Here is a 27982-nt window from a genome sequence, read left to right as displayed (position 1 = left end):
TTGAAAATTACATAGCTTGTCGTGTGCCCTTCCTGAAGGTACAGTATTTTCATTGTCCAGTAATACTACTACCTTTTTTCGCGAGTCTTTCGTTATTACGATATTTCAAAATAACGAACGATTATTCGCGACCCCGCGAAGTTCGTTGTATCGAGATTTCACTGTAATTGCTCTGGGCCGAAAAGTCGAGAACGAGGCCAGAGTCCACCTCGATCACAGCACCAAGCCCAAAGTGGGAGGTGTGACCTCATTTGTGCTAGGTTCCGCCGTAGCTCACGCAAACATCGACCAACTCATCCTCTTCTGCTGCCTTCTTTTTCCTAACAGCCTGCGCGGCGTCGTGCATGGCGTCGCGCGCAGCGCCCATCGCGGCGCTGTGCATCTTTTCACCTAGTAGCTGGTAGGTCTTCAAATGCATCTGCTGCGGACTATTCATACTCGCAAAGAAATTTTTCATCTTTACAAAATTAATTCCGCAATTCCGGGCTGCCACTGCGAGCCGCACCGATAACTCCGGCTGACTGCTCGATCCCACGACAGGAGAATGCAGGACTTGCACAATTTTTCCGCACCCACTGCACACAATTACATACTGGAGTTTCACGCCCTCACCAGCATCTTCTAAATCAAGCGGCTGCTCGCAGCAGATGGGGCACAAGAGCGCGCCGATCGCTGTTCTTATGGCCGCTATGTCCACAAAACGGTAACCGGTTGGTACTTCAGGCCCATCGCCGACGTCGGACGTTGCACATTCAGTTGAGTCATCACATTCTTGAAAGAGCGCAGCCTTTCGCTAAAACGCAGTCAGAAGATCGTTGTCGTCGGCAAAAGCAGTTAGGGTTCCCGGGCTCGATGCGGCAGCGTCGAGGCTTGAGTGAGCTGGTTCGATTGCCGCCGATGGGACTGAGGTAGGCTATGGCAGCCGTTCGAGCACCGCCGATGGTCGGCCTGTACTGCATCGGCCTCTCGCTTTCGTGAAGCGGCTGCATCTACCAAAGCCGTTCCGCGACGCGAACTTCTTAGCTGGCATTCTTCCAACAAATATGTATGCATGAAGAAACCAGAGAAGCAAGGCGACTAGATAAAAGTTAATGCGATGAAACGTGGTCAGAGAAAGCGAGCCCTCGCATGGCGCGAAAACACGTCTGAAACGTCACATGTTACTATTTCGGTTTTTTAGCCAATCAGTGCTCGCTGCTGTCCAATTTGCGTGTTTACTTTATTTAACTTTGCGCATGTCTCACTCTACTCTCGATGGAAGTGTGCATGCTTGCTGGAAAGAGGAAGGAACGATGCTTCCGACGAGGGTACGTGCTGCGCGCTAGGCATAATACATGCTCCGCGCACGGGGTTTGAAAATGGCGGCGTTTGAAACAGCGAGTAGGCACCGCCGACCTTTCCATAAACGCGAATTTCTGCGTTTCTAGAGCACGTCCACAAATAAAATTTTGCCGAGAGGTTCTTTATAAGTCCAGGAATCGAAAACAATAATAACCCAAATACGGACTTTTTGACTTAAAATTGCGAATTTTTGCACCGTGTCCCCCCCCATAAAGTGATTCTTATAACGTCCTTTTTCCGGAATAAAAAAAAAGAATTGAAGTACTCTTTTTTTTTGCAGCAGCAGCAGCAGCAGGTGAACATTTTTCCACCTGAGATATGTTACAACCGAAGCAACCACCGATATCCTTCGAACGGCCGACAGAGGTCCATTTTGGATGTTCCGTACGTCCGCTGAACATCCGCAAACATACGGTGGACGTTCGTCGTCCCTTCGATAACAAGGCAAAGGTATACGTTTCGCCCGCCAACGGACGTCCAGTTGAGTACGTCCATTGGCGGATCTTTCTCGAATATTCGCATATATGGCGCATGCGTGAAACGAAAAACAATTTGATGCATAGCAGGCATATTTTATTGTGGTTGATGATACATCAGCCGAGTAAGAGGTTATATTCGTAAAATTCCTTAAATATGACTCTTAAAATGTGGCAAGCTTGGGACACACATCCATAACCTTCTCACCCACAGGATTTCTGAAAAAAAAAAGTGACAAACATCAGTCATTTGAAACAAGTGGCACAATGCAGTAGACTAAGGAAAAGCATTGGAGCCAATTAATAGAAATTTTTAATGCTGTGAGTATAATATACAATGCACTTTTACAAACACCTCAATATAATTCAATGACAACTCACTTTTCCACACCATATTTGACAGTGTATCTGTTCTTTATTTACTCTCATGGTTTTATGTTTTACAACCATCAATTACCGGCCTTAAGGCACTAACCTGCGCAGCACTGTACGCGACCGTGCACAGAAAGCTGCAAAGCTTCTGTTGCGAACCACTGCGATCTGCACGTGCTCCCTATGTTCCGCCTTTCGCGCGTTGGCACTCTTTATATAGGTACAGCGATGTCTTAAAAATTAACAAGATGCGAAAACACTCCGTCCCACAACCTTGCAGAGGAGTGGGAATTAGCCGCGCGAGTTGAGGGCTCTCGCAGCTGTGTGATGTAGGCTCCCGAAAAAGCGCGAGAACAGCACACTTGGGGAAGCCATCGCCTCGCGCTTACTGCTCCCACTGTCCTGCGAACGAATGTTATATGAGCATGCTGTATTGTCTTAAAAGCAAGTTCCAAGCGGTGTACTGTATACATACCTATGTAGGAAATCGCACTAAGCCTTATTCAAACCAAGGTTGGCGCAGTACGGCATTCCAGTGCTTCAGAAGAGCTTCAGGCACTTCCCGTATCTTTCAAATTGCTTAAGTTACATACTACTTTCATCCACAGACCGAACAAAGCCATGCATTATAATAACAGAGCTATAAAGCAGCACAACACTTGGAAGTATTACGCAACCAACCTCCAGGTTGTATAGGCCGTGGCGAACACACAGGTGATGTTCCGTCTACGTGAGACTCGCTGCACGCTTCATGTTTGAGCCGGCTTCAGTGACTACACACACTTCTTTTCGCACTATGTTGAATTCTTCAAGGCATCTTTGAAGCTCATTCATGATGGCAACGCCTGTATGTCTCTCGGTCATGTGTCTCGTGCTCAAGGCAGTGGTGCTCCAGCTGCTCCATTTGCTCCATTTTGATACATTTACATTTTGCTGCACCAGTCTGCTTCAAAAGTGACAAATTGATCAATATTGCGCCTTAGCTGCTCCAAAAAGAAGATACGGTCGCGGGAAAGCAACTAAATTGAGCCATTCAGGATTTCGGTTGACAACCTACTAAAATTTTTTCGCAGTTGGCAACCTAGGGCATTGGTGGGCTGCCTTGTGGTAGAATTTAGCAGCCAGTTTTTATGGAGGAAGGAAAGAACTCGGGAGAGGCTGTTACTTCACATTTTTGAAGCCGGCTCCCATAGGGAAAAAAACTGAGCAGGGAGCGTCCGGTGAAGCCTAGTCATAAAGACCATCGCCGCCCCCATTGAGGCGCGTGATTTCAGACCTTCATGTAGTAAAGGTGTTGCGGGAGTTGACCTTGATGTAACGAACTGGCTACGCCCTCTCTCTGTTAGTGCTGAGCCACTCAAAATTTGTTAGAACCACGCGAAAGTTCCGTGACGATAAAGCACGAACTGACATGAGAGGAATGCCGATCGCATCGAGCCGCTGCAGTTGGCGCAACGCGCTGTGCTCCAGCGCCGTTGGCGCATCTCCGGCTCTTTCTCTTTTGGAACGTCATACCACATGGCGTTACAACTGTTCATGCTCAAAAGCAGCGAAAAATGATAGGGCATAGCAAAAAAGAGAAGACATGAGCAGTGCGCGGCTATCACTGCCGCGTGGTTGTAAAGAAAAATGTAAAGAAAAATCTCAGACTTTTTAAAAATTTCGTTATGACCACGTTTAACTGTAGAACCAACATGAAAAAAGAATGATTCTAGTAAACGTGTTCTCTGGACTTTTAGTCAAGCACGCTTGGTTGAACTTGCGTGCAAGGCAGTGTGAGCATTAATAAAATATTTTCTCTGTTTTTGTGATTGTTTTTTTCCTAGCTACGCAAGGCTGAACCTTATCTCGTTAGGAACAAACTCTCTGTGACTCCTTTATTCCGTTCATGCTGTTTCCATGTTGCTCCAGGGTTATCGTTCTGATACAAATGTGCTCCAGAATGGATATTTTTCTGCTCCAAAAATTGCTCCAGAACTTGAAATGGCTGGAGCACCACTGTCAAGGTCAGTGACACACAAGCTCGAAGTTCTCTGGAATAAAAACAGCAACCATAGCAATCTGAAACACTGTGGTCAGAAAAAAATCCTGTACAGTAAAAGCTCGTTAATTCGAATTCCACGGGGCCGCCAGGCCAGTTCGAATTAACCGAAATTCGAGGTAAGGAAAGTAAATAAAAATGGACGCATTTGAAGCCCGGAAGGCACGAAAAACATTTATTGGCCAAAAAAATTTGTTATCTTCTGCTTCTTCTCTCTGATGGCTACACTAGTCACTTGGTTTTGCAGCGCGTGAATGCGACACAGGGAGTTTTCTTCCCCCCTTGAAAGCTGAAGAAAAGGCGCACGACATTCAGCGCTCTGATAACTTCTGCCGTGGATGGACGCACGGGCTCTTGCTCTTCGTTGTCGTCCTCGTTTTCTGCCTCTTCTGGGATAGACTGCTTCCCAACAACTTCAGCGATAATATCCTCATCACTTCGGGCACTGCATACTTCTGCACCGCTGTCTACTTCAGCGTAATCAGTAAAACTGAAGTCCGGAACGCAGGCAGAGGCTTCTGACTCCCTTCGTCGGCACTTTCTTGCATACTTCCGGCAGCAAAGCCACAGTGGTGGAAGCAGTTCGCAATTGAGGAAGGCGTGACCTGCTCCCATGCATGCACCAACATGTGCATTGCTGTGAGCTATGTGATGTTGCTGCTTTTCTCGTTTCTCGTGCACAAAATCATGCGCTCGAGCATGTGGCGCCTATAGAAACATTTAATGTTTCTGACGACACCCTGATCCATCGGCTGCAAGGCTGCAGTCGTGTTGGCAGGCAGAACGACTAACCTTATGGCTTTCAGCTTGGCGTCCACTTTGTGTGCCCAGCAGTTATCCACAATGAGGAGAACTTGTCGCTTGCCTAGTTCCATCTTCCGATCGAACTTCAGCAGCCATTTCTTAGACAACTTGCCTGTCATCCACGCCTTGCTGTTGGCGGCATATTCTGTCAGCAGTGTTTGAATGTGCTTGAAACACCGAGGCTTATGTGTCTTCCCGACAATAAATAGTGGGGGCCTTCTCCGTCCCGGTCATATTTAGCGGCGACCGAAACAGTAATCTGCTCTTTGCTGCGCTTGCCGGCAGCGCAGCTGTACCCTTTAAATGTTGTCCTTCTGTCGGACTGAAGCTTGTAAAATAAAGCCGTCTCATCAGCATTAAATATATCTTGTGCTGAGTAGCTCTCTAGGTATTGCTGCACGGCACCGCTCACACGTTTCCACGTCCACTTCTTTCGCTTCACCGGACAACACCCGGAAGACAAGATTACGTTTGTCGCTAAAGCGGTGAAACCATCCTTCGGAGGCGACAAAATTCATGCGCTTCGGCATGATAATTGGGCCACTCGGTGGTATATCTATGCTTCTCATTTCCTTCACCCACGTGATGACAACGGTCTTAATTTCAGGATACTTGGCTAATTGGAGCCTTTTTCTGCTGCTGGCGAAATGTTCTGCTTCGTAGGCATCCTCGATGGCCTTTCTATTGCGGACATACGTCGACAACGTGCTTGGTGGACCGTGCTTTTTCGCGGTTTCCACTTTGCTGGCCTTCCATTCGTCCACTTCGCGTAAAATCACCACTTTCTCCTTCACCGTTGGCACAGTACTTTTTATGCGAACACATCTCGCGGACACAAGCTCACAGCAAGCAACGTGCAAAACGAGGGCTCACGAGTTGCAACACTATAATGTGGTTGACAATACTAAAACACCGTTTCTGAAAGGAGTCGCTGCAAAAAAGATTGGTTGGTACTTGTTCAAGCACCCTAGCGGCGCCCCGATGGTTGTGCCATCTATCGTTCTACTGTGAAAGCTTCCGATGGTTTTTGACAGCGGCGCGCAGTTCTAATTATGGGTGGCAGTGCCAATTTTTGAGTGAATTAACGAGCTGTTACGCGCATAGACTTCATGCACAGCGGACCGGACCACGATGACTATTTTGAATATCCAAATTTAAAATTAACGAGCTTTCACCGTATAATCTAAATCATGATTCTTTACATGAAATCTTCTGCTCTTATTTAAATTGTTCTCTTACACCCTGCTTCCCTACCCAACAAAATTCTTCTATTTAATTATTTAATGTAAAAACAAAAAGGAAGGAATCTTTTGTGTGCCAGCATTGGAATCTGCTATCGAATTCTGAAGCACCTGAGCTGCGGCCAGTGGAAATAAAGGGACAGGGTGCGGGGGGGGGGGGGGGGGGGGGAGAAGAAGAAGAAGAAGAAAAAATGGAGCGATAGGGAGAGAGGACAAGGGTAGAGGTATAATTATAAAACACTGTATGAAGAACGCAACGCCCGCCTGCGATTGTTCGAGCACTCGGACAGCTTAGTTCTGCTGGCGGGCATTCACTGAGTGCATAGTGGGTGCGTGTGTATGTGCGAGATTTCACGGTGCGTGGGCGGAAACACACACTTTTGTGACCACTCGCATGGGCTCAACGATACAGTCAATCCCATTTATAACAATACAAGTGCCACAGAAATATCATTGTTATAACCAATAATTGTTATAAACGAATTTTGGCGAAGAAAATGAAGAAAACTTGAAAACTTAAGAGCATTTAATCAGGACAGATCCTGCACTTCTCACTTCTTTGCTGAAAGAAACTCGTAATCGGTGAGCTTCGACTGCTTCACGGCAATCTTGCTGATGTCCTTCTGCAGGGCATCCAATTGCTGAACACATCCGAATGAAAGGTTTTTTACAAAAGTGAAGTCCTGCAAGGACTCTATCATTCTTAAGGCCTCCTGATGAAATACAATTTGCACTGGTTTTACTTCGTCTTCGTCATCGCTGCTGTCATTATCTTACGCGCCGGTGACGGCTGCAACGATCGCCTCGTCAGTCAGTTCTTCGTTTGTCGCGACTGCATCGTCATCGTGCAAGAATTCTTCAAGCCCCTCCGTGTCATTGCCGTCGCGGTCGTCAGCGCGCACCGTAGACCAAAGTTCTGTAATCGCTGCATCGGCAGGAGCTTCTCGGCCCTCCGCCTCACTGATATCCCTGGCGAAGCCCGCTTTTCTGAAGCAATTCGGGACGGTGGAGGAGTTGACTTATGCTCATCCACAAAAATGAATTGGACAGACATCAGGGGCGAAGTTCTCGTTGGCATTCTCGGACAGGAAGGTCCAGGTTAAGAGCAAGCCTGCTCAACACACATTGGCAGTACAGTGTCTTGAAGCACGCAGTCATGCCTGCATTCATGGGCTGCAAGCCTGCAGTTGTATTCGGCTTGAGGAAAGAAATTTCCACGTGCGACAGCTTCTGGGCTGTTTCTTGTGGAGTACAGTTGTCAAGAACAAACGCCACCTTCCTGCTTTTGTGCTGTATTCGCTGATCAAACTCCACCAGCCACTCGTGGGAAAGTTCACGTGTCATCCACGCTTTCTTGTCATGACAGTAGTGAACCGGAATCCTCGCAGCATCACGGAAACAGTGGGGATTCCAAGATTTTCCAGTGGCGAAAGCGGGGCACCTCTCGCTGCCCTCCGTATTTGCACGAAGGAAAACAGTCACCTGCAATTTGTTCTATTTGTCATCCTTGCAGGGATCGCATTTGAGTGCATGCATCTTCGACGGAAGCTTTGGAAGAATAGCCCTGTTTCGTCACCATTGTAAAAGTCCCAGTCCACATACGCTTCGCGGATGCACGACAGTGCTTCTTCCAAGCACTTCTGTCTAGCGTCAATATTGAGCGACCCTGCCTTGCCCACGACTTCCTTGTATACGATTCCATGCCTTTCGTTGAGCCGCTGAATCCAGCCACTACCTGGCTGGAAATCGGTGTTTTGAAGGAGATACGCGAAGTCCTTTGCTTTCTGTGCTCAAAATCGGGCCACAACTCAGCAAGTTCATTGTATGTGCGCTAAGAAACCATTGATGGAGTGCATCTTCCACGTCTTTGTGAGCACCATGCTGAATCCTTTTCCGGCCGTCGTCAATAGCATGGCCAGCACTAGCATGACTTTCGCTTTCAGTTCTCTTGAGCACGTTGCGGATAATGGTTGAAACCTTCGGCTGTGATGAGCCGTACTTGCGTACCAAGTTCTACACTTTTTCGACGTCTTTGTGTTCTCTCGCAATGCTCCACTTCGTTTCCAACGGTATTGCCGTCCCCTTCCTCTTCCGCGGCTGTTGTACCGCGCTTCCTGAAGGAGGATCCTCCATCGTTGTACTTTGCGGGGAAATCTGATGGGTGATTGCAGATGATGGAAACCACGCTGGCAGCGCACATGCTTCTACGCTGCTCTTGGGACACACGCAAGTTAAAAAGCAGGAACCGAAGAATGGCGAAGATGGGCCAGCCATAACTCAAATGCCTTGAAGCGTTTCCAGCGGGCGGCACACCCTCAGAATGTGCTTCCTATGCGCTGATACAAAAGGAAGCGCCTCTCTACCACCCTCCCCTCTCCTCCTCTGTGCAGAGGAAAGTGTTCTTTTCTCCTCCTCCGCGTTGCCATGGCATACAAGCTTCTCCAGGGCACCTCATCACCCCATGTGCTCGTATGTGTTGTCACGTGCTCTTTTCGCTTTCGCTGCGCCGGCGGCTCCACATATGTGCGCGCACTTTTTGCGCCGTAAGCGTGGCTTGGCTGGCTGGTCGGGTCGCAGCATTTCCGCATTTTCTTCATTTAGGGCCGGATCTAAATGACTACATTTAATTGTTATAACTGACAATCTAGTATAATGAAGTAAATAACAAGTTCTATAACTAGCAAAGCCAGTTATAGAAGAATGGAAAACATGCAGTCATCAGGAGCGTTTCATTGAAGCAATATTATGTTGCCTTTGTATTGGACAAACTCACTTAACACATAACTTTATTCTTGCAAAGAAAGACAAACCTGCATGCGCACACTGTGGAGAGATGGTGACCACAAACCACATATTATTATTCTGTGCAAAACTTGATGAACTTGGAAGAAAATATTTCACACAATTTTATGAACATATCGCATTACACCCTTGCCTACTCCTAGGAGAAAATTCACTAGTCAAAACCTCCTCTCTTGTCTCATTCCTAAAAGATGCAAACGCCCTAAACATCTTGTAGGGCTGCAAAATAATCTTTAAACTTTCTCACACCAAGCAGACATATTAAGACTTGTGTTTGGCGCGTGATGGCCTTAGTTCCCTATGTGCCATAAAACTCAGCACAACACACTGTCAACAAGATGGGTCCACATGGGCTGATTGTACTGCACCTGTCCGTCGTCGTTGCCATCTCCATCGTCGCTGCGGCCGGTGCTGTAGTACATGGCCTGTTCTTCTGAGTCCAGGCACAAATTGTGCAACTCTGCACAAGCGCTGCCACTGTCCTCAGCCTGCGCTGCTGGACTGTAGTGCAGCGCTCGGTAGTGCTGCAGACATTGAAAACGTCCTTTCAGAACGCCGATGCACTGCTCTACTACTGAGCGCGACGATGCATGGTCCTGGTTGAAGCGGCCCTCTCTCGGCAGTTGTTATCGGCAGGTGCCCCAGGACAGGCGTGAGCAGCCACTTCTCTAAAGGGTACGCGCTGCCACCTGCGTGGCCACAAGAAACGGATTAGGGCACCTTTGGTAACCAGACCCAGTTTCCTTCTTTAACGCTTCTCATTCCGTTCGTTACTCGCCAAGAAGACAGTCTCCACTCTCCATGAGGTGACCGACAGCGAACTGTCCTCTGAGCACAGAGCTGTGCCTCACGTGTCAGTCATGGCATGATCCTGGGAAACACAGATCAACCGCCAAGATCTGCAGGTTGGAGTCGCAGACCTGTAAAGTGATTACAATGTGCACATAACTTTTTTCTATCTTGATAAATACGAGGCTTAAGTTCGCACTGACAAAACTGCACTTACCACCATCGCGTTCAGAGCGTAGTAGCCTTTCCGGCACCAGCACCCCTGCTTCTCCGCTGGGGGCTGGTTCGGGCCGACGGTAGCGATGTATGTGCCGTCAACGCACCCGACGACACCGAGAATTTCGCCGCGCCACAAGACTCCCCGCTTCACTGTTCCTCGCTCCGATGGAGTGCCAGGAAAGCAAAACCCATTGCTGTCACATGCCGACTTGCACGATAGCCACGTCGGCATTGCGTATGCAGCGACTCATGGATGCCTGCGACAGCGAGATGGTTTCTTCGCTGCCGACCGAAGACAAAACTGCCTGTAGCGACGAAGCGCAGGGCACAAACCACTTAATCTGCGATGCTCAGCCCATGCGCCTGCCTTTCAAGCGATTCCGCGAGCTGCTTGCATAGCCACACCTACATAGCCAGATGCTACACCAAAAGCTGTACTTTGTAGAGGAAGCAAGCAACTCTAGCATTTTATAAAAACCGAGAGCATCAAAAAACGTTACACCTCTAGGGAGCCCATTTGTTCACTAACGGGGCTACTTTACTGGTATGATTAGGTCAATAGCCTAGTAGTGATGCTTGGTCTGAAGTGCAGCACTGGATGGTCTTCACACTTCATGGCAATATGCATCCGACCTAGTCAAGTTGTCAAAAATTGGAGCACAAGGCCTCCATTGCTTCAGAGGTGTTTTTTGTGAACATTGCAAACTTTCTATGCTGACACTATGCACGAAAGACGTGACACAGAAAGACTAGAAATGAAATAAAAGAGAACAAAACAAGGAAGCATATAACAGTACTTTTGGTTCTGATACCGGAAAGCCCCGCTAGGTTTAACTTTTAAATATTAATGCAGTCTTCCAGTAACGTTTGCTTACTTGTCAATGCCCGCACTTTTTCAGGCGTTGCTGGCACATTTGATAAAGCGCCGAGCATAGTCCGGCAGGCCTGGCCGGTAAGGCTGCGCATGGCTGCCTCTTCCATGCTCCACAGCTGCCTGGCGATTTCCAGGCAGCACTTACTATCCGAAGTGTTTCTCATTATCCATGCCCACTTCTCGGGGGGAATGGCCATGGCCTGCAGAATGCATGCAACAAAATATTATTGCTACCAATTTCTCCTGAAACAGCATCTCAAAATCAGGCTTCAGGAAAAAACATGGTATACACTTTATGGCAGGAAGTGTGTCTTCAGTCCTAAGCTTTGCAAACCTTGCTGAGAAAATCTGGTGATGGCAAAAGGAACTGTATCATGCTTGGTGTTAATATTCAACTTCAGCAGGCATATCCATGCGCATTCATATGTTTACTAAACTTAAGGCCGCTGAAGCTGAACTACTTTGAAGAAACTTTTCCTTGGATGATGAGCAACACAAACCACATGGCAATTGACATCCGACAGTTGTCCGTCGGCCGCCTGATTCGGACGTTCGGACATCCGACGGACGTCCGAGAACGGATATACGGACAGTTCTCGGACATTTCACAGCAGCATGCATACCTAACCAATCCGCACAGTTTTCGCTTGCTTTTCACCGCAGGGCCTCGGCAGGCCATTGTTTGTATCAAGCAATGACAGTAAGTGAAATGAGACCATTTATTCAACTTCAACATGGAGGCTACTGTGATTGCTATACTGTGCTTGTGCACTCTTGGTCTTCATTGTTCTCTCGGGAGCATGCCTCAGCCAAGATTTTGTCGCTGCCTCAACAGCGTCCCTTGAATCAGGGAAGCGCCTCCTTACGGCAGCTGAAAGAAAAAGTGCAGAGGATGGCATTAACCACACTGAAGAAATGAAGTATTTTGTCATGTGTCTGAATGCCTATCAGTAGGTATTTTGCTAAATGAACACTATATATGCCTTCTGTGCATTATAATGTATTTGCCATCAACTGTAACATGTTACAGTTACTGGGCGACAGCATACGCTGTCGCCCAGTGTATAGAATGAATGAATGCAATAGAATGAATATGATGCAACACTCCCATCTAAAAGTAAAGATCTTAGAAATACTGGACTTAACTAAAAAGTGCATGATTAACAAAAATAATACAAACTGAATACACATTGCAAAATTAAAAACTGCACAATCTGTGTATCATAATGCAAAGCAAACTCACTGCACATCAGCTCGCAGATCCGTAGGCCGCTGAACTTTCTTTTTCCTTTCTTCAATTCGATGAAGACCAGATGACTACAGGCGTCGAAGAACCACCAATGGCATGTAGTTCGCACGGACATTTAGGGCAGCTTGTTCTTGTCTCATTTACAATCAACCCGCCATGACACCTGAAAGGGTCCGTTCCAGAGGTTTTCTTCTTCAGTGTTTCCAGCATTTGTAGATTGAACCCAAAACTGTCCATGTAATTTGACAAATACTATCTGATGGCACATCTGCTTGGAAGCAGTAGGATCTTTTGTCTGGAGATGTATTCATAAAACCTAGGGCTTCGCATCTTCAGGAGACTGCACTCAAGCATCCATTCTTTATCATATGACGTGCCTCAAGTGCTTTTTCTTTTTGCAGCTTGCAAGCACTGCTTCACAGATGGCTATTGCTTAGGGGTCAGAGATTGAATTCTATCCTGCAGAATGGGGGTGGCTGCAGCAGCTTTTTACATGCCGGCAATAACATAACTTAGTGTTTTAACCTTCGTTACAAGTTTCTTAGCTTTTCTGTTCGAAGCTCGGAGTTTGTCCAAATTGCTGCAAGTAGTTTTGGTCAACAGGCATTTCAGGTGCGACTTTCTCATCTGTAAAGTCTTGCAGAGGTACCTGCAGTGTACGCAAGGCAACCTTGCAAAAAATAATAAAAAAACAGAAAAAGAATCAGATCCCTCAAATGTCTTGCAAAATGCAATACAGTGCTCTCTAATATTGATAAAACTAATAATAATATTGATAAACTTGATAAAACTTACTCAAGGAAGTATGATCATATAAAGAGCTAGTTTGGAGTAGTTTTACATAAATGTATCTCTGATGCTCTACATTTCATGAAATAATTAACAATTCAGTCTTACCCGCATCTAATGATCTCCCTGAGCAGTTCACTCTGAAGAGGGCTCCTCTTCCTGGTTGCGTTTGTGCACAAAGAGCTTTTGTGAGATCCACACAGCCACGAACGCCACTGCCGCCGCTCCACAGCACAGAGGAATGTTTGCAGCTTTTCGCAGGAGCTCTGTTGCTTCTTGTACGGTCATTGAATGACACTTGTCTACCAACTTTTCTGACACAAAACAATTTACACTCGACGCTGTCCTGACTTGAGCAATCGAAAAACACAGCTCTGTTAGTGGTGAGTTTGTTTGAGCGGGAGTCCAGTGTGCAGGCCACTTACCGTATTTTCTCGTGTATAACCAGCACCGAAAATTGAAAAAATGCATTTACAAGCTGCATTCGATTCAGCCGTGGTGCTCTGCACCGCCGGAACTGGTTCACGGTGCGCTGCACCAAAGCGCTCGATTCACAGCGCCCCCTGCACCACCGTCCGCGATTGATTTTGGTGCAGTCGTAGTACCGCTTCGGTGCAAAGAACCGCGGCACCCTCAGAGACGGAGATGCAGGGTAGTGGTGCATGTTGTGTTTGACGGCGTAAGCAGACGACGAATTGTTTGTTAACATCAGTCGCCAATTAAAGGAAGTTTTCCCCATGGTTGACGGATGCAGCGTCATTCTGCGACGCCTCTTGAATTCGAAGCTGAAATGCCTAGCTACTACGCTTTCGTAGTAGTTGGGGATTCTGTTGAGGTCCGTCCGAACTAACTGTGTTGCTGCAAAAGAAAGCACCGCGTCGGCTTCCTCATCTTCGCTGTCGCACGGCTCCAAAAATTCCATAAAAACGGATTCGGCGATGTCGTCGTCCATGACTCCACGAGGCACGAAAAACAGACGCGATGCACCACAACACAACACACCGTGATCACGCCTGCACGAGAGCCGGATAGCAGATGACAAGGCCTGTGCATGCACGCGCTCGATCGAAAATTGAAAATCTCTGCAGCAGTAATTTGTGGCGCTGCTGACGCGCTGCACCTGCACGAAAAAACTGGAATGGCACCGCGCCGGCACCAACGGAACTTTTTCAGAATTGGTGCCGGGAACCAGTTCTGAATCGAACAGACCTAAAAAGTGGAGGTGTGGGTTATCTGCGATTATTGAGGGAGGGGCTCGGTTTCATGGCAGCGCGTTAGTCCGCATCCCCATTGGCACTGACGTGCATTAAGACAATAAGAGGCCAACGCAGGTCATCTCCAGACCCACATTCATAGTCTGTTTATTTTACAACGCGGTGCTGGCCGCGCTTTTACTCGCTTTGTTCGAACGTTGTTGGGCCTACCTGTTTGATAAAGGCTAACGGTGGCATGGGAATGAAGAGGTCGGCACACTCATGTGGTCTGAATGTGAATCCTGGTGCACCCGCTGTGCCCAATAGGTGCTCTTGTGAGACATTCCAGCGGCTAAAAAAGACATGGACGAAGGTAGACATGATGAACGCCGGACTTTAGCTGGAGTGTATTCCACAAACAGGTATTATATACAAAGGGGGCGCAAAGAGAAGTAATTCGTGACAAGATAAAAAAATAAACCATGATTTAACAAATGCAGAAGGCACGAGTAACATGATACTCATGTTTGCCACATCGGCGCACCTTCTATTTATCGCCTACCTGGCTGAATCAACGTGTTTTCCTTGAGGTAATCTATTTCTTTCTTGCGTAGCTCCACAGAAGGGCTGCTGACACAGTTTTCTTTGTCATTCATTATGCTGAAGGCTTCAAAAATGTCTCGGCTCTTCTGAGTCTTCAACTTACACATCACACTTGTTCTTTCTAAAAACTCCTTGCATGCTGGTTTGTGTGAGTAACAGCGAATGTGGTCAGCTAGGTGACCTCCGCCAGATAATGAATAAGCTGTCCGGCGATGCTCTAGCAAGCGTTCGTTGAGGCAGCGTCCCGTCTGTCCGATGTACCGTCTGCCACAGGCGAGGGGGATGCTATACATCACACCAACTTCACATTCAACAAGAGGTTTGGTGTGCCAAATAGGTGCGCCTGCGGAGGTCATAGCGCGAAACAGGCATTGTATTGTCCTCGCCAGTCCTAGGAAAAAAACTGCTTCACTGGGCCCTAGAAGTAACTTCCAGGAGCTTGAGATGTGAATGGCATGGGCACGTGATCACTGCTTGTGGGGTAGTCCTCCTCTGTCACAGCGGCCGTTTGGGGAAAGAGAGTCAGTAGCATGGACAATCGGGGCTTCTGTCAGCTACAGGTGGCCTGGCTTTTAATTCACTACGAATTGATGAGGTTTCACTGTATTTTTGTAAGGAGCATGCCAGGATTGCACACAAAAAAAATCCAGCTTTTTCTGCTGATTATATTAATTCTGTCGGGTCTCCATATATTCATATCATATGACTCGAGACTTGTTTTCAAGTCATACTTCTTTTTGGCTCATTCCTGTCGCAGTAATTCGTTATGCATGCAAATCAGCACATTTTAGGCATTTTAAAGCTTTTATCTTTGCAAAGGACAAGCAGACAAAAATTAAAGCTCACCAGAGTCACACCAGAAACACCATAAAACCCAGAGCCATCCATAGAAAAAAAGAAATGATTCCTGCGATGATTTCACATTCCTGATTCATTATTTTTCTACGCAAGATTGTTCAGACGTCTGCACGTTTTTTGCATTCACATTTCTGGAAATTCCGCCCTGTATAGGCACAGATTTCATAATGTTCGAGATGTGTCCACAAATGTGGACACTGCACCTGAAGAAGGAGATAGATTGCATTTTGCTCGTCCCGACTTTTATCCCAAATGGTGCATTCCTGCAAGTGCAGGCACAGTCACAGAGCTTTTACATTCACCACACATGCACTTCGAACTGGGGTCACATAGTTCCGTTCTAGGATGGGGTGTATCCCATGGCCCTGCTTTGAGAGCATGTGTGCCGTTCTGAGGGCGTTGAATTTCAGTGCTACATTAATATGACGAATGTCACGTGTATTTTCCAACATGGCTTGCTACATATGAATAAGGAGTGCTTGTGGTTGTGCACTGTGATTACGTTACAGTGCGCACTAACTGTTAAGGCCAAGTTTTGATTTGAAGGCATTCTGACAAGCTGTTTATGTACCTGTATAGAAATGATTGCTGCAGAAGTGGGTGTCTTTTAATGGGTCCCACAGTGAGCCATTTGTAATAATCCGTTGCACTGTGATGGTTCATCTATTTCACCATTACAGGTGATGTCGCTGTGGATGGAAATGAAAGAAGCTGACACTTTCTTTCCTGCAATGGTTAGTGCAGTCCGCAGCTACACGTGTGTCCGGCATCATCCCAGAAAACTTTGGCTGTTGGCTGCAGAAAAATTTAGCGAGCCTCTCCAAGGGGGGGGGGGGGGGGCAAGCGAGTGCAGGCGGATTGAACCATGCGAAGACTGAGAGCAACATAGTTTCACACACACAGCGATCAAATTATTGCACCGTTCCAAATATGTTGTGCTCGCATTATGCATCTGCACATACGCTTTTTCCTGCAAAATGGTGACGCGGCTGGGCTAGGCACAGCTACTGGAAAAAGGCCCATTGGCTTGCATTGTGCATTGCTGTGAACTGAAGCCGCAGACTTACACAACCAAAAAAAAAGGAAACACGTACTCCCACAACTTCTTTCCTGCTAGCGGTCACCGTGCAGACGAGAACAATTTACGGATACATAAATGCAGCTCAAGACTTTTGTAGTATTAGGGGCGACCTTCAGCTTGGAATAAGTAAGGTACACAAAACACGCAGCACGTACATCCCCGCTTGCACAATGCGAGGGGGTTGTCTACTTAACTGAAACAGCGTGCATGTATTCGGGCTCTTCTCGAGACACATACAGGCTACATGGACACACTATGTTTAAGAAACGCGCACGCATTAGTTTTATATAAACGTAATTCATTTACAGGATGCTGTCACTTCTGTGACACGGCCTCCCACTTTCGGAATATTATTGATAATATTCTAGACCCACAGAAGGCGGCGGGCAGGCCTGTACACAATAAACATGCAGCGCACAACATAAGCACTTATAGAAAACTAGCACACAATTCAAGATGGCGTAAACATGCATCATGGTCCTTGAATGCTTAACAATGCAAATGAATACCGCGTGACAAATGTACAGCCTGCTAAGGAAATCAACCCCGACGTTGTCCTATTCTGTGACGCTGCAAATCGCGTGGCACACATGTTCTGCTGGCTGGCTTTCCCGCTCTTCGTACCTCTTAAGCAGGTTTGCGTGGAAAATCTTCCTTCCTCCGGCTGTTTCGATGACGTAGTCTGCCTCTCCTTTCTTCTCCTTGATTTTGAAGGGCCCCTTCCACTGAAGCAGTAGGTTGTTTTCCATAGGCAGCAAAATTAGGACCTTGTCTCCCGGATTACACAGCCTGTCTTTGGTTTTCCGGTTGTACAGCTTTGCGTAGTGCGCCCCGGCCTTTTCGAGCTCCTCGTGCACTAACTTGCATGTTTCCTTCAGTGGAACACGTACAGTTGAGCCCACTTATAACGAACTTGATCGTCACGCGGCATTTGTTCGTTGTATCCAAAGTTCGTAGTAAGTGGACCACCTATAATACGGGCAAAAAGAGCAAGCGAGACGAAAGTTAACTTTATTTTTGAAAAAAGTCCGTGATGCATGTCTGCTTCTTCAAAGCTGATCGCACCACTGCCGTTTCTAATTTTTCCAGCGCGGTAATATGTTCATCGCCAAGGCTGCTGCACACGAGTTCCTTAAGCGACGCGATGTAACCGATCGCGGTTGAAGTGTTCACAGCAACCGGCGGTAGAGCAGCATCCTCGTCATCGTCCTCGTCGGTCTCTGGGCAGTCAGGAAGGGCTCGCACTTCACGCACAATAGCTTCGTCAGTGCATGGCTCCGCAATTTCGGCGCCGTCATCAGCAGAAACGAAATCGTCCCAGGCAAAGTCAGGTCCGGCCAGCTGCGTGTCAACGACGCGTTGCCACAAGTCCCCGTGCGACCGGCCTTCCGGTGGGTCATCTATGGCGTCCTCGGTGCCTGGGCCCATAAAACCCGCCTTGCGGAAGCAATTTGCTATGCACTCCACGGTCAGTTCCATCCACGCCGCTTTCAACATCTCCACGGCGGCAAGCAAGCTGATGCGAACCGGGCGTCAGCGAACCACTTCAGCAGTACGTCCTCAACGTCCGCGTAGGTCGCCTTCCGAAGGCGCTTTCTAGTCGTCGGGTCGGCATTCACGGTAGCACCAAGAACCTTTTCCTTGCCCTTAGCAATGGTTGAAATGGTCGATTTCGGCAGTCCGTACTTCTTGACCAGTTCGCAGTTTTTTTGCACCTTGAGCAAGTTCATTAACAATGGCCATCTTCGTTGCGATGTCGACAGCTTTCCTTTTAGCACCTGAAGAGGTCGGCGTACAGTCCTCCATCGCACCAGGCGCAAGTCAAGCCCTTGGGCTCGCGCGTTGAGGCAGCCTTCAACTCCCCGATCTGGGAAAGGCACGGATGCGGCAACGATGTCAACGCAGTGCCATCGCACAGAAAGAATCGACGGTGCAATGCCCTCAGCGCGGGGTGGCAACAGAGCAACAAATCACGTGGATGCATCACAGCGATGCGGGCAGCGCCACTTTCTCTTTCGTCAACGCGCGCGTGCGCTTTTTCGTTTTCATTTTTCAATGCGCGCTTTTTCTTTTTTTACTTTAATTTACGGGGCCCGACAGCTTCGCGTTCGCTCTAACCGAGTGTTGAGGCGACAACAGTTCGTTCTATGTGAGACACTGTGCCATTGCCCCAATATATATTTTGACGGTAGCACCACCCTCGTTCGTACTAAGCGAGCGTTCGTTATATCTGCGGCTGTTATAAGTGGGCTCGACTGTACTGGTATGCGGTCTTTGCCTCCTCGTCGAGTTGATGGTTTGTCCAAACCTCCTTTAGAATGGCCAGATCCCCTTAACGTGTCGCCCATACAAAAACTCAGAGGGTGAAAAACCCAAACTTGGCTGTGGCACCTCCCTGTATGCAAACAGCAACGGCGCCAGGTAGCGGTCTCTGTCTCACGGCTTTTCGGCGCACATTCTCTTCAACATCAATTTCAGCGTGCCATTGAATTTCTCGATCATCCCGTTCGCCATAGGGTGGTACAGCGTGGTATGCACCTGGCGAATGGAGAGAAGTCGGGCCACCTCCTTCATCAAGTAAGAAGTGAAATTGATGCCCCGGTCGCTTAGGACTTTGTTAGGGGCACCTAATTGAGAAAACATTTCTGCCAGTGCCTCAGCGACCCTCTCAGTTTCCACGCTCGGCAGCGCCACGGCCTCTGTATATCGGGTTGCATAATCCATAAAGGTCAGGATATACCGGTTTCCATGCTTGGAACGGGGCTGGATTGGGCCCACGAAGTCTATGGCCATTCTTTTGAATGGCGTTTCAATGAGCGGAGTCTTCCCCAGTGGCACCCGGGCTACCATGTCCTTCGGGATTGTTCTCTGGCAGATTTCATAGGAGGCGACAAATCTCTTCACGTCCGCGGTCATACCTGGCTAGAAAGAATCCTCCAAAATCCGGTCCTTCGTCTTTTGAGCGCCTCAATGTCTGCCTATTATTCCGTCGTGTGCTGTTTTCAATACCTCCTCGTGATGACACTTTGGGACAACTAGCTGATGTGCCGTCCGTCCAGTTTTCTCGGTGATTCGGTACCGTAGCTCATCCTCTTTTTTTAACTTCGATTTTGCCTTCCGAATCCCTGCACATCAGTTTCTTGCCAATATGGGAGAAGCACTGCTTGAGCAACTGGTCCTCTGCTTGATCCTCTGTATAACTCTCCCTTAGCGTCTCCACTGCAAAGTCGGGGGTTTTAAGCACTTGGAAATTCTTGGTTTGCTCCCTTGCTTTTGCTCGAGTTACAACTGCTGCCACAACTTCCTCTTCAGTGAGCTTGTTGCTGACTAGTTGCTCAACTGCTCCCTTCGGGTCATCTGGAGCTCTGGCACCTTCTACGTTTCCGAGAATTAAATAATTGAGGGGCTCCCCCATGCAGAGCGCCGTGATAATGCCAGAAAAATACAGGCTGTCGATCTCAACCCTTGCCTCACGCAGCATCTTAGCTGTTCCATCCACTAAGTAAACTGGTCTCTTCTCTCCTGTGAGCTGGTCTTCATCGATTAGCTCTCTTCTCACGATTGCCATATTGCATCCGGTACCTCGCCGTACCGAAATTCCCTTGTCTCCCAACATTCCAGCCACCACCGGCACTCCCTCAATGAGGAACTTCGGTCGCTTCATCATGACCGCGTTCACAAACGGGAATTCTATTCCCATTTTTGAGCTCCAGGTAGCCGTCGCGAAAGCTCTCCTCATTTACGACCTTGGCTGGTGAGTAAGCGTACGATGCCTGTGGCCTGTCCTTTACCGCTGAGCGGCAAGCATCCGTCTTGTGTCCCTTTCGCCCGCACCTGAAACAGGTGACGCTATGACTGTTACTGATATGGGTACGGCACTGTGAAGCTTGATGCCCAGTGCGATTGCAAAGGTAACAGCAAGGCGTTGCTCGTTGATTGATCCTTTTCTCCTCAGTTTCGGGCCTCCCGGCATCGTCTCGGCTGTCTTTCTTCGATTTGAGGCTTCCTTGTGCTTCTAAAAACTGGTCAGCTAGATCCAACATCTTTCCTAGCGATTACGTCTTCCTCTCCTTCAGGTAAAGCGCCATGTTGGAATGACACCCCTGTAGGGACCTTTCCTTGATCAGGAGCTCTCTGAGTTCCTGAAACTCAGTCTTGATACCCGAAAGCTCGATCCAGCGGTCAAAATAGTGGCTAAGATGCGCTGAGAACTGAGCCACGGTTCTGCCATCTGCCGCTTTACCAGTGTTGAATTTTTTCGGAAGCCTTCCGCGGTGAACCGAAATCGCTTCTAAAGGGCTGTTTTCACCTCGGAATAATCATCTGCATCACCCGGCCGCAAATGCCCGTGAACACTAAGCGCTTTCCCACTGAGACGTGTAGCTAGCGCTGTCGACCACTCGCTCTCTGGCCATTTCCGGCTCTTCGCAATGCTTTCAAGTCGTCTTATATAAGCATCTAAATCATCCGTCCGGTCGTCAAATGGGATAAGGAGTTTACATGTGTTCAGCTTCAAATCGCCTTTCTCCTGGCTCCCTTCTTCTTCTCTAGTCTCTTTCTCTAGTCGCTGACACTCTATTTTCAAGCGCATAATCTTTGTCACTCGTCAGCTTCCTTCGCGGCCGTGCGCTCCTGCTCCGCTCTCTCTCGGGCAAACGCCCGCTCTTCGCTCTGCTTATCTTCCACCCATTTTCTGAGCTCAGTGGTCGTCAGCCCAAACTGGCTACCCATCGCTGTCAACCTTTCCAAATCCATGCTTCTATCTATCTCCAAGAGCACTTTCAGTAACACATCCATGCTTCTATCTATCTCCAAGAACACTTTCAATAACACAACTAGAAGCTCAGCAAAATAAAAATCCCATTCATGCACGACACCTCTCTAATACCTCGACACAGTTCCAAGACCTCAACAAGTCTCCTTCTCCGTTCACCACGTTTTCTTTGCATCAAACGTCCTGTTGTGGATGCAGTTAATTGTGACGGGTTCGTTGATTACGTGAGGTCATCACTGAGTCATGACAATGAGGGGGTGTCCGTTCTGTGCCCGGCATAGCCGGTAAGCAAACGTAGTGAATGATACAGAGGCTTGTTAAGAAGTAACAACAACAAAAGAACGTTTATAGGTTCGATTGAAGAATACAACAGGTTTTTCAGAGGCGCAATGAACATCCTACAGAACTATGTGGGAAAACACATCACATTAAATACACACTGAATTAAGTTATACATTGGAATAAACACTTGTCTACACAGGTCAGAACAAAAGTGAGAGTCCAATTAGGTACAGTCGATGGAAGTTCAAAAGGGTAACGAACATACTGTTTACCGAGGAGTGCGGCAGCAGTCCATCCACAAACACGCAGGCAGTGCGGCCCCCCAAGGGACGGTCTTTCCAGAGCAGCTTGCGGTTTCGAGGATATGGTGCATCGGCTCAGAGTCCCGGGAGTACGTGGCGACGGCTTCTCCACTGAGGAGCGGACAAAAGGTCATGCCCATACGGCCCCTTTTTTAAAGTCCTCATGCGCTAGTGGACGAGGAACTCGTGGCACGCACAGAGTTGCTGTCGAAAAGCAAACACCAAAAAACGCACCATGTTGTTCACACACAAAAGAGGCGGCTCGTAGGCGCCTATACATTTATTTTCTTCTCTCTTTGGAACTGTGAAGCTCCAATCGCATTAGTTCCGTACCCTCTTTTTCAGCTTCCAATTTTTGCCATTCTTTCTCTTTTCCCTCTCCCAGTCAGCTGTTTTGTTATGGTCGGCTCTCTCTTTAGCCTCCCATACCAAGTTCTACGTATCTACAAGCTGATCTTTATTCTTGACGTGTTTAGGAATAGTCTTGCATAGCTCAAGTTTTGTTATCTTGCTCTGCACTTTTACTGACAGTTCCTCGCATAACAAGAGCAAGTCCGACTTCAACAATTTAATAGGTCCATGACCACGCTTTCTCCGCTTTGGCTCTGCTGTCTTAAAAAAGCCTTAAGATAAACCCCTCTCAATTTACAAACGCTTGATTCCCAGTGGTTCAAGATTATTCTCTCAAAATCTAAAGCCTGGTCCATCCCAGCTCCTGCCAACCAGTGTTGGAGACTGAGGGACACTTGAGTTGACCGCCTCGTTGAGACCTGCAGGTCTCGGCTCTGAAGGACGATGTCGCACTCTGTTATGGAGGAAACTGTACAGTCGGTTTATTTGTACATATTTACAGCTGAGAAAAGAGTTTGTCGGTAGCAAAGCAACGGCCCGTTAAATACACTTTGTATTCCCCAAGATCCTTGGCTGGGAAAGGAAGTTTGGAGAATGGTGTCCAATCAGGTGGTCCAACGATGCCCTCCTTTCTTTGAACAGTGGCCGGAGCCTGGTGGGGTGCACCAGCCCCACGCACCGCATTGTTTTTGCAATGCAGTTGAAAGTGTTCTTTGCATTGGAAGAGTCGTCTTACTTCCTCAGTTCCTTAAAAATATTTGATTTTGCCTTCATGGTTATAATCTCCTTCTCATTCTTCCATGAGGGCAATGACCTTGAAAGGGGGTATAACCTTCACTTTTTGCGCAGCATACTGCTTCTGCTTCACACTTTTCAGAAGCATGCTCTTTTGAAGTGCATTTTGTGCAAGTTTCACAGCCACAGCAACTTTGCGACCCATGACCGTACCTTTGACATTTGAAACATCTTCGCGGATTTGGCTTGTAATGTCGAATGTTAATTTTCGCTTACCTTGCTTTTTAACTCCAGGTGTATACTTAAGTTGAAAGTCAGGACTAGATGTTTTGTTGGCATTTCATTGTCTTCTTTCCTTATTCGCAATGTTATAGCTCTCTCAAATGTGCTCCGTTTGGAAAGCCACGATGATAAACAGACCATTGATCGCTGTGATCGTTCCAAAATGAGCACAGCTACTTTGTTTCGTTAGAGTTACGGTGCTGCAGCAGAAGCATCACCTTGCTGTCGCCGTCTCCTAGCATAACACGACACCAGATCATGCATGTGCTCTACAGTAACGATATTCCACCCCGTCAATGGAAGCTGCTACATTTACAACTCCTATATATATGAATCAACTTGCTATTCTGAAAATTTAAATTAAAGTCATTAAATATTGCCCTGCTTATCAAAGACGGCCTTGCGCGACACCTGTAAGGGCATTTTATCTCTAGCAGCACCACTTAATCTGCCTGCACCAGGCTATCTCGGCTGCGGCAAAGCCAGCCTTGCACGTTACCGATGAGAAATCCTGTCTGAGTCACACTGCAGCCTTCCCGTTCTTTGTACACTTTTCTTAGCAATGGGTTCAGTGTTTTTTCCACACTTCTCCGAATATTATGTTTTTCTTTACTTTGGCTGCATAATGTACACACAGGTGTGATTCAACTTCACATATCTCAGTCATGTTCATGGGAAGCACATTTGGCACATGTCACTTTCTTTTTGATGCCTAATTGCATGCAGTGCCGCTTGTACAGAAGCTATCCATTCACAATGGAGACATCGATGAACCAAAAAAATGTACGCATGTGCCATTTTTTTCAATTTTTGGCCGGTGTGGTACAGTTCGATTAGCATGTCAGCAAAGTATACGTTTGCCATAAAGACCGTATTTTTTCACTGCAAAAGGATGAGAAATGGGAGTGGTGCATTTATCTCTTCGGTGCTCCACCGTTTGCAGGTGTCGGTCGGCTGGACTCCTACGTAGCCGGACACAAGCGCAACATAACTGTTGTCATACCATTTCATGACTTCAATCTCTGATTTAGTGTCTGTCCGGAAAGCAACAGATCCTCTGCCTTGGCTCTCGAATGTACCTTCGGCAGCAAGAGGGCATTTCTCGGTCCAGTCAGGTCACACTGTCCCAACACAGTGAAATCCTCGGCTTCAGCTCGTCCACAAGCCGCAGGCTGCTGAACCAATTATCAAAATATAGTTTGTGGTTTACATGCGGTTCCAGGTCCTGTACCAAGTCAGTTACGACATCTCCAGATATACCAAATTCATGTTCATTTGTTGTGCTTTTGCTGTCATAAATGAGGAAGTCGTGAATTATTCCAGGGCTTGCTTTGTGAAAACTTTGTAGCCCCACTTGCGAGGTTTTTATTTCATATATTTCTTGAGAGGGGATCTCCCTTTGAAGAGGATAATTTGCTCATCAATGCTTTGGTGCTTATCCGGTGCCACCTTTTTCATATTTTGTTTTAGAAGGTCTATAGTGGGGCGCACCTTGAAAAGGCGATCGCAGCCCTCTGCATCCCTCGGCTTCACTTGAAAGTTGTTCATGTGGGGAGACACTTGTGGATGGCCTTGAAGGGATTTCTTGACATCAAGCCAGCCACCACGGCGGGCGGCACGCTCCGCCCAAGTGGCCCTCCTGCCTGCAGCAGGAGCAGTCTTTTTGGGCGCCACGGTAATCGCACATGGCGCGGTGGCCCAGGATGGAGACGAAGCTAGGCACAGCCTTTTGCATCTCCATCCGGACCAACCACTGCCCGTTCACGACACGCCACTGGCCCTTCAGCGCTGGGTGGGTCACACTTTCCCGTAAGGGCTTAGTGCCGAGGCGAGCGATGTGTCGCTTATGAAGAGTGGCAGCCGGAACACCATCACATTCACGACTTCTGGACCCACGCAGGCAATCGGGACTGGGGTGCCGTTCACAAAGAAGGCCCCCTCTGCACATAACTTCTGAGCCGCCGCAGCCGAGGCTACAGCGATGCAGAACTTGAAGTCCCCCCTGTGCTGGAGCGACTCCAGCACCATGAGTTGCAGAATAATGCATTCTGAAACATAAACATCCATTTATACCTGAGATGGTAAACGAAACTACAAGACGGCACCTCCGGACGCACCCAACTGGGGAGAATCAGCAGTCTCCTTTTCTTGTCTTCCCCTCCAGCTTTCGTTTTCGTATCGTCTTTCTCACAAAGTTCCTGTCTCGTCTTCCGTTCCAGTGCTATGTCTGGATTTACTGGCACTGAATAATTCCAGTACAACCCGTCTATTCAGAGCAGATTGCTTCCAAGCCTCTTAACCCCTTACTGCATAATTTTTATTTTCTGCAGTCTCAAATCAAAACTGCACGGTTTCGATTTGTGACTGCATTTTCTTCGTGTATCATATATGATACACCATGCATTTAAGGGGTAATTTTTGTTGACAAGAAGGAAAAGATAGGATATGAAGATAAACAAGTCAGGCTGGAAAAATCAACAGGAAGCAACTGAAATAACACAACTTAATGCACAAATATGAAGTAGCTTAAAAAAATTGATGCCTGAAGCTCGTGCAGTGTGATGACGTTACTCATTTGCATGACTAGGACTTGTGGCTCTCCTAGTGAAACAATCCAAAGCAGTTTCGCTCTCTGTTGAAACAAAGGGCAGCATTGCACATTTCGCAAGATACATTTGTGAGGCAGTTGTGAGAGGGCAGCCTGCAGTGCACACGCTTGTCAAGCCAATAGGGTAAGTGGTACATTTTTTCCTGACGAATATCAGTAGTTTGCAGCGGCTCCAATGGTGCCCTCCTTTTTTGGGGGGGGGTCGAGTGACTCTGTTTCACAACAGCTGCTCTTTTACGCCGCACATTAAGTGGCGCACTATCTTAGCCTCGGGCATAGCAGGGTCGGCCCAATTGAACAGTCGCGTCATGTCCTTGATGAACATCGCGACGCTTTCGTTCGACTGCTGTTATCTCGAGTGCAGGGCGACCTCGGCCTTCTCTTTTCTTTTGGTGGTGGTAAATGTTGCTAGCAGCTCTCGACGAAAAACCTCCCAGGTTGTAAAGGAAGCTTCATGGTTCTCGAACCATGTTTTGGCCGAGTCCTGCAGCGCAAAGTAGACGTTGTGCTATTTGCGCTCGCTGTCCCACTCATTGAAACCCGCCACTCGGTCAAAGCTGACCAACCAGTCCTTGACGTCCTTGAACCTGTCCCCATGGAGCGGTGGCGGCGACCGAGGTGCGTGAAGGATGAATGGCTGGGCATTCCCGGAATGCTCAGTTGTCTGGCTAGCCACGGTGATGTCATGGCTCTTACCATTCTTACCGGTGCTGTCAGTTGACTGAACTCCGGTTGTAGGCCTCGCAGACGGCGGCTCGCTTTGTGGACGGGTGTTGAGTCCACACGTGGAGAACAGGTATCAAGAGTGTCCTCGCAGTCTGAGTACACGGGACGCTACCCAGCACCTCCACCAAATATGTCACTTACAAAAGGTTGAAGAACACAGCCCAGGTTTAATAAGACGAGATGGGCGTGCCAGACAGCAGGGAGCTCGAGCGAGGAAGAAGACAATCTTCGAGCACCTCGAATGCCCAAGGCATGGCAACTTCCAGCTAAAACAGTTGATTGGATCACACGGTCGCAATATATATATATATATATATATATATATATATATATATCGCCAGAGATCATTCATGCGGCAGACTATGCATATTAACCCCTTCACCATTTTGTTATATCAACGAATTTCTTAACAACACTGCCTATTTTTTTATTCCTGATTTCGATTATTATTGCAATAAAAAGCATGCATTCGATCTTTAAAATATATTTCAAGCAAATTTGAAGTCAAATTAGCATATTCAAGTTTATTATTTCTCACATCACAGAAAACCAACTTCCTACTGGTAATGAGTGATAAAAATTAAAGAATGACCACAGCCAACAATTTCTTAACTCTCACTGAGTTGTGGTGACAAACAGTTGATTGCTTTGCCGAGGAAGCTTTGGGACACTGTGGTAAATTTCAAAACAAGGGATCACGCATAATGGTTTGTTGCAGCTCTTGCACCAAAACGATGTGTCCTTCCTAATTTTCAGGCCCGTGTTGCCTTGTTTTCGGTTGGAGGGATGTAAGCCGGAAAGTGCCTCTCTTGAAGATGTGTGGGATTAAATACTTCAGAGGGCTGGCCACGCTTTAATAGGCACCTCGATCCCTCGCGAAAGATAAAGACAGCTTCAATAAGGGCGAGGCGGAAGTCGAGGTGGTTCATTTTCCCTCCGTCCTTGTGATACAAAACAATGGAGTTAAATGTCGCTTCATCAAGCAAGTGGCGAGAAATCTTCTTGTAATATATTTTCTGCCATTTTCTGGGGACAGGGTAGTTGGCCAGCATCTGGTCTGACTTGTCGACACTGCCCGTCATGTGGTTGTAGTCCCGCATGATGCTTGGCTTTGTGAAGTCTCTCTCCTTCGAGCCTTTGAACATCTCCATGTTTGCACTGTGCACTGTGCTGAAGACAGTCACTACCTT

General features: G+C 47.6%; 1 protein-coding gene and 1 pseudogene across 3 annotated transcripts in view; one reads left to right on the top strand and one right to left on the bottom strand.

The window, feature by feature from the left end:
* Nucleotides 1-27982, top strand: part of LOC149362457 (uncharacterized) — an 84190-nt gene that overhangs the window by 19677 nt on the left and 36531 nt on the right. The gene's annotated exons all lie outside the window — the stretch shown is intronic.
* Nucleotides 4406-4931, bottom strand: LOC149362461 (uncharacterized; annotated as a pseudogene).

The sequence above is a fragment of the Amblyomma mixtum genome, chromosome 2 (genome assembly GCF_055824585.1).
Source record: "Amblyomma mixtum isolate Tamu chromosome 2, ASM5582458v1, whole genome shotgun sequence".
NCBI classification, from domain to species: domain Eukaryota; kingdom Metazoa; phylum Arthropoda; class Arachnida; order Ixodida; family Ixodidae; genus Amblyomma; species Amblyomma mixtum.
This window is presented reverse-complemented; position numbering and strand designations above follow the sequence as displayed.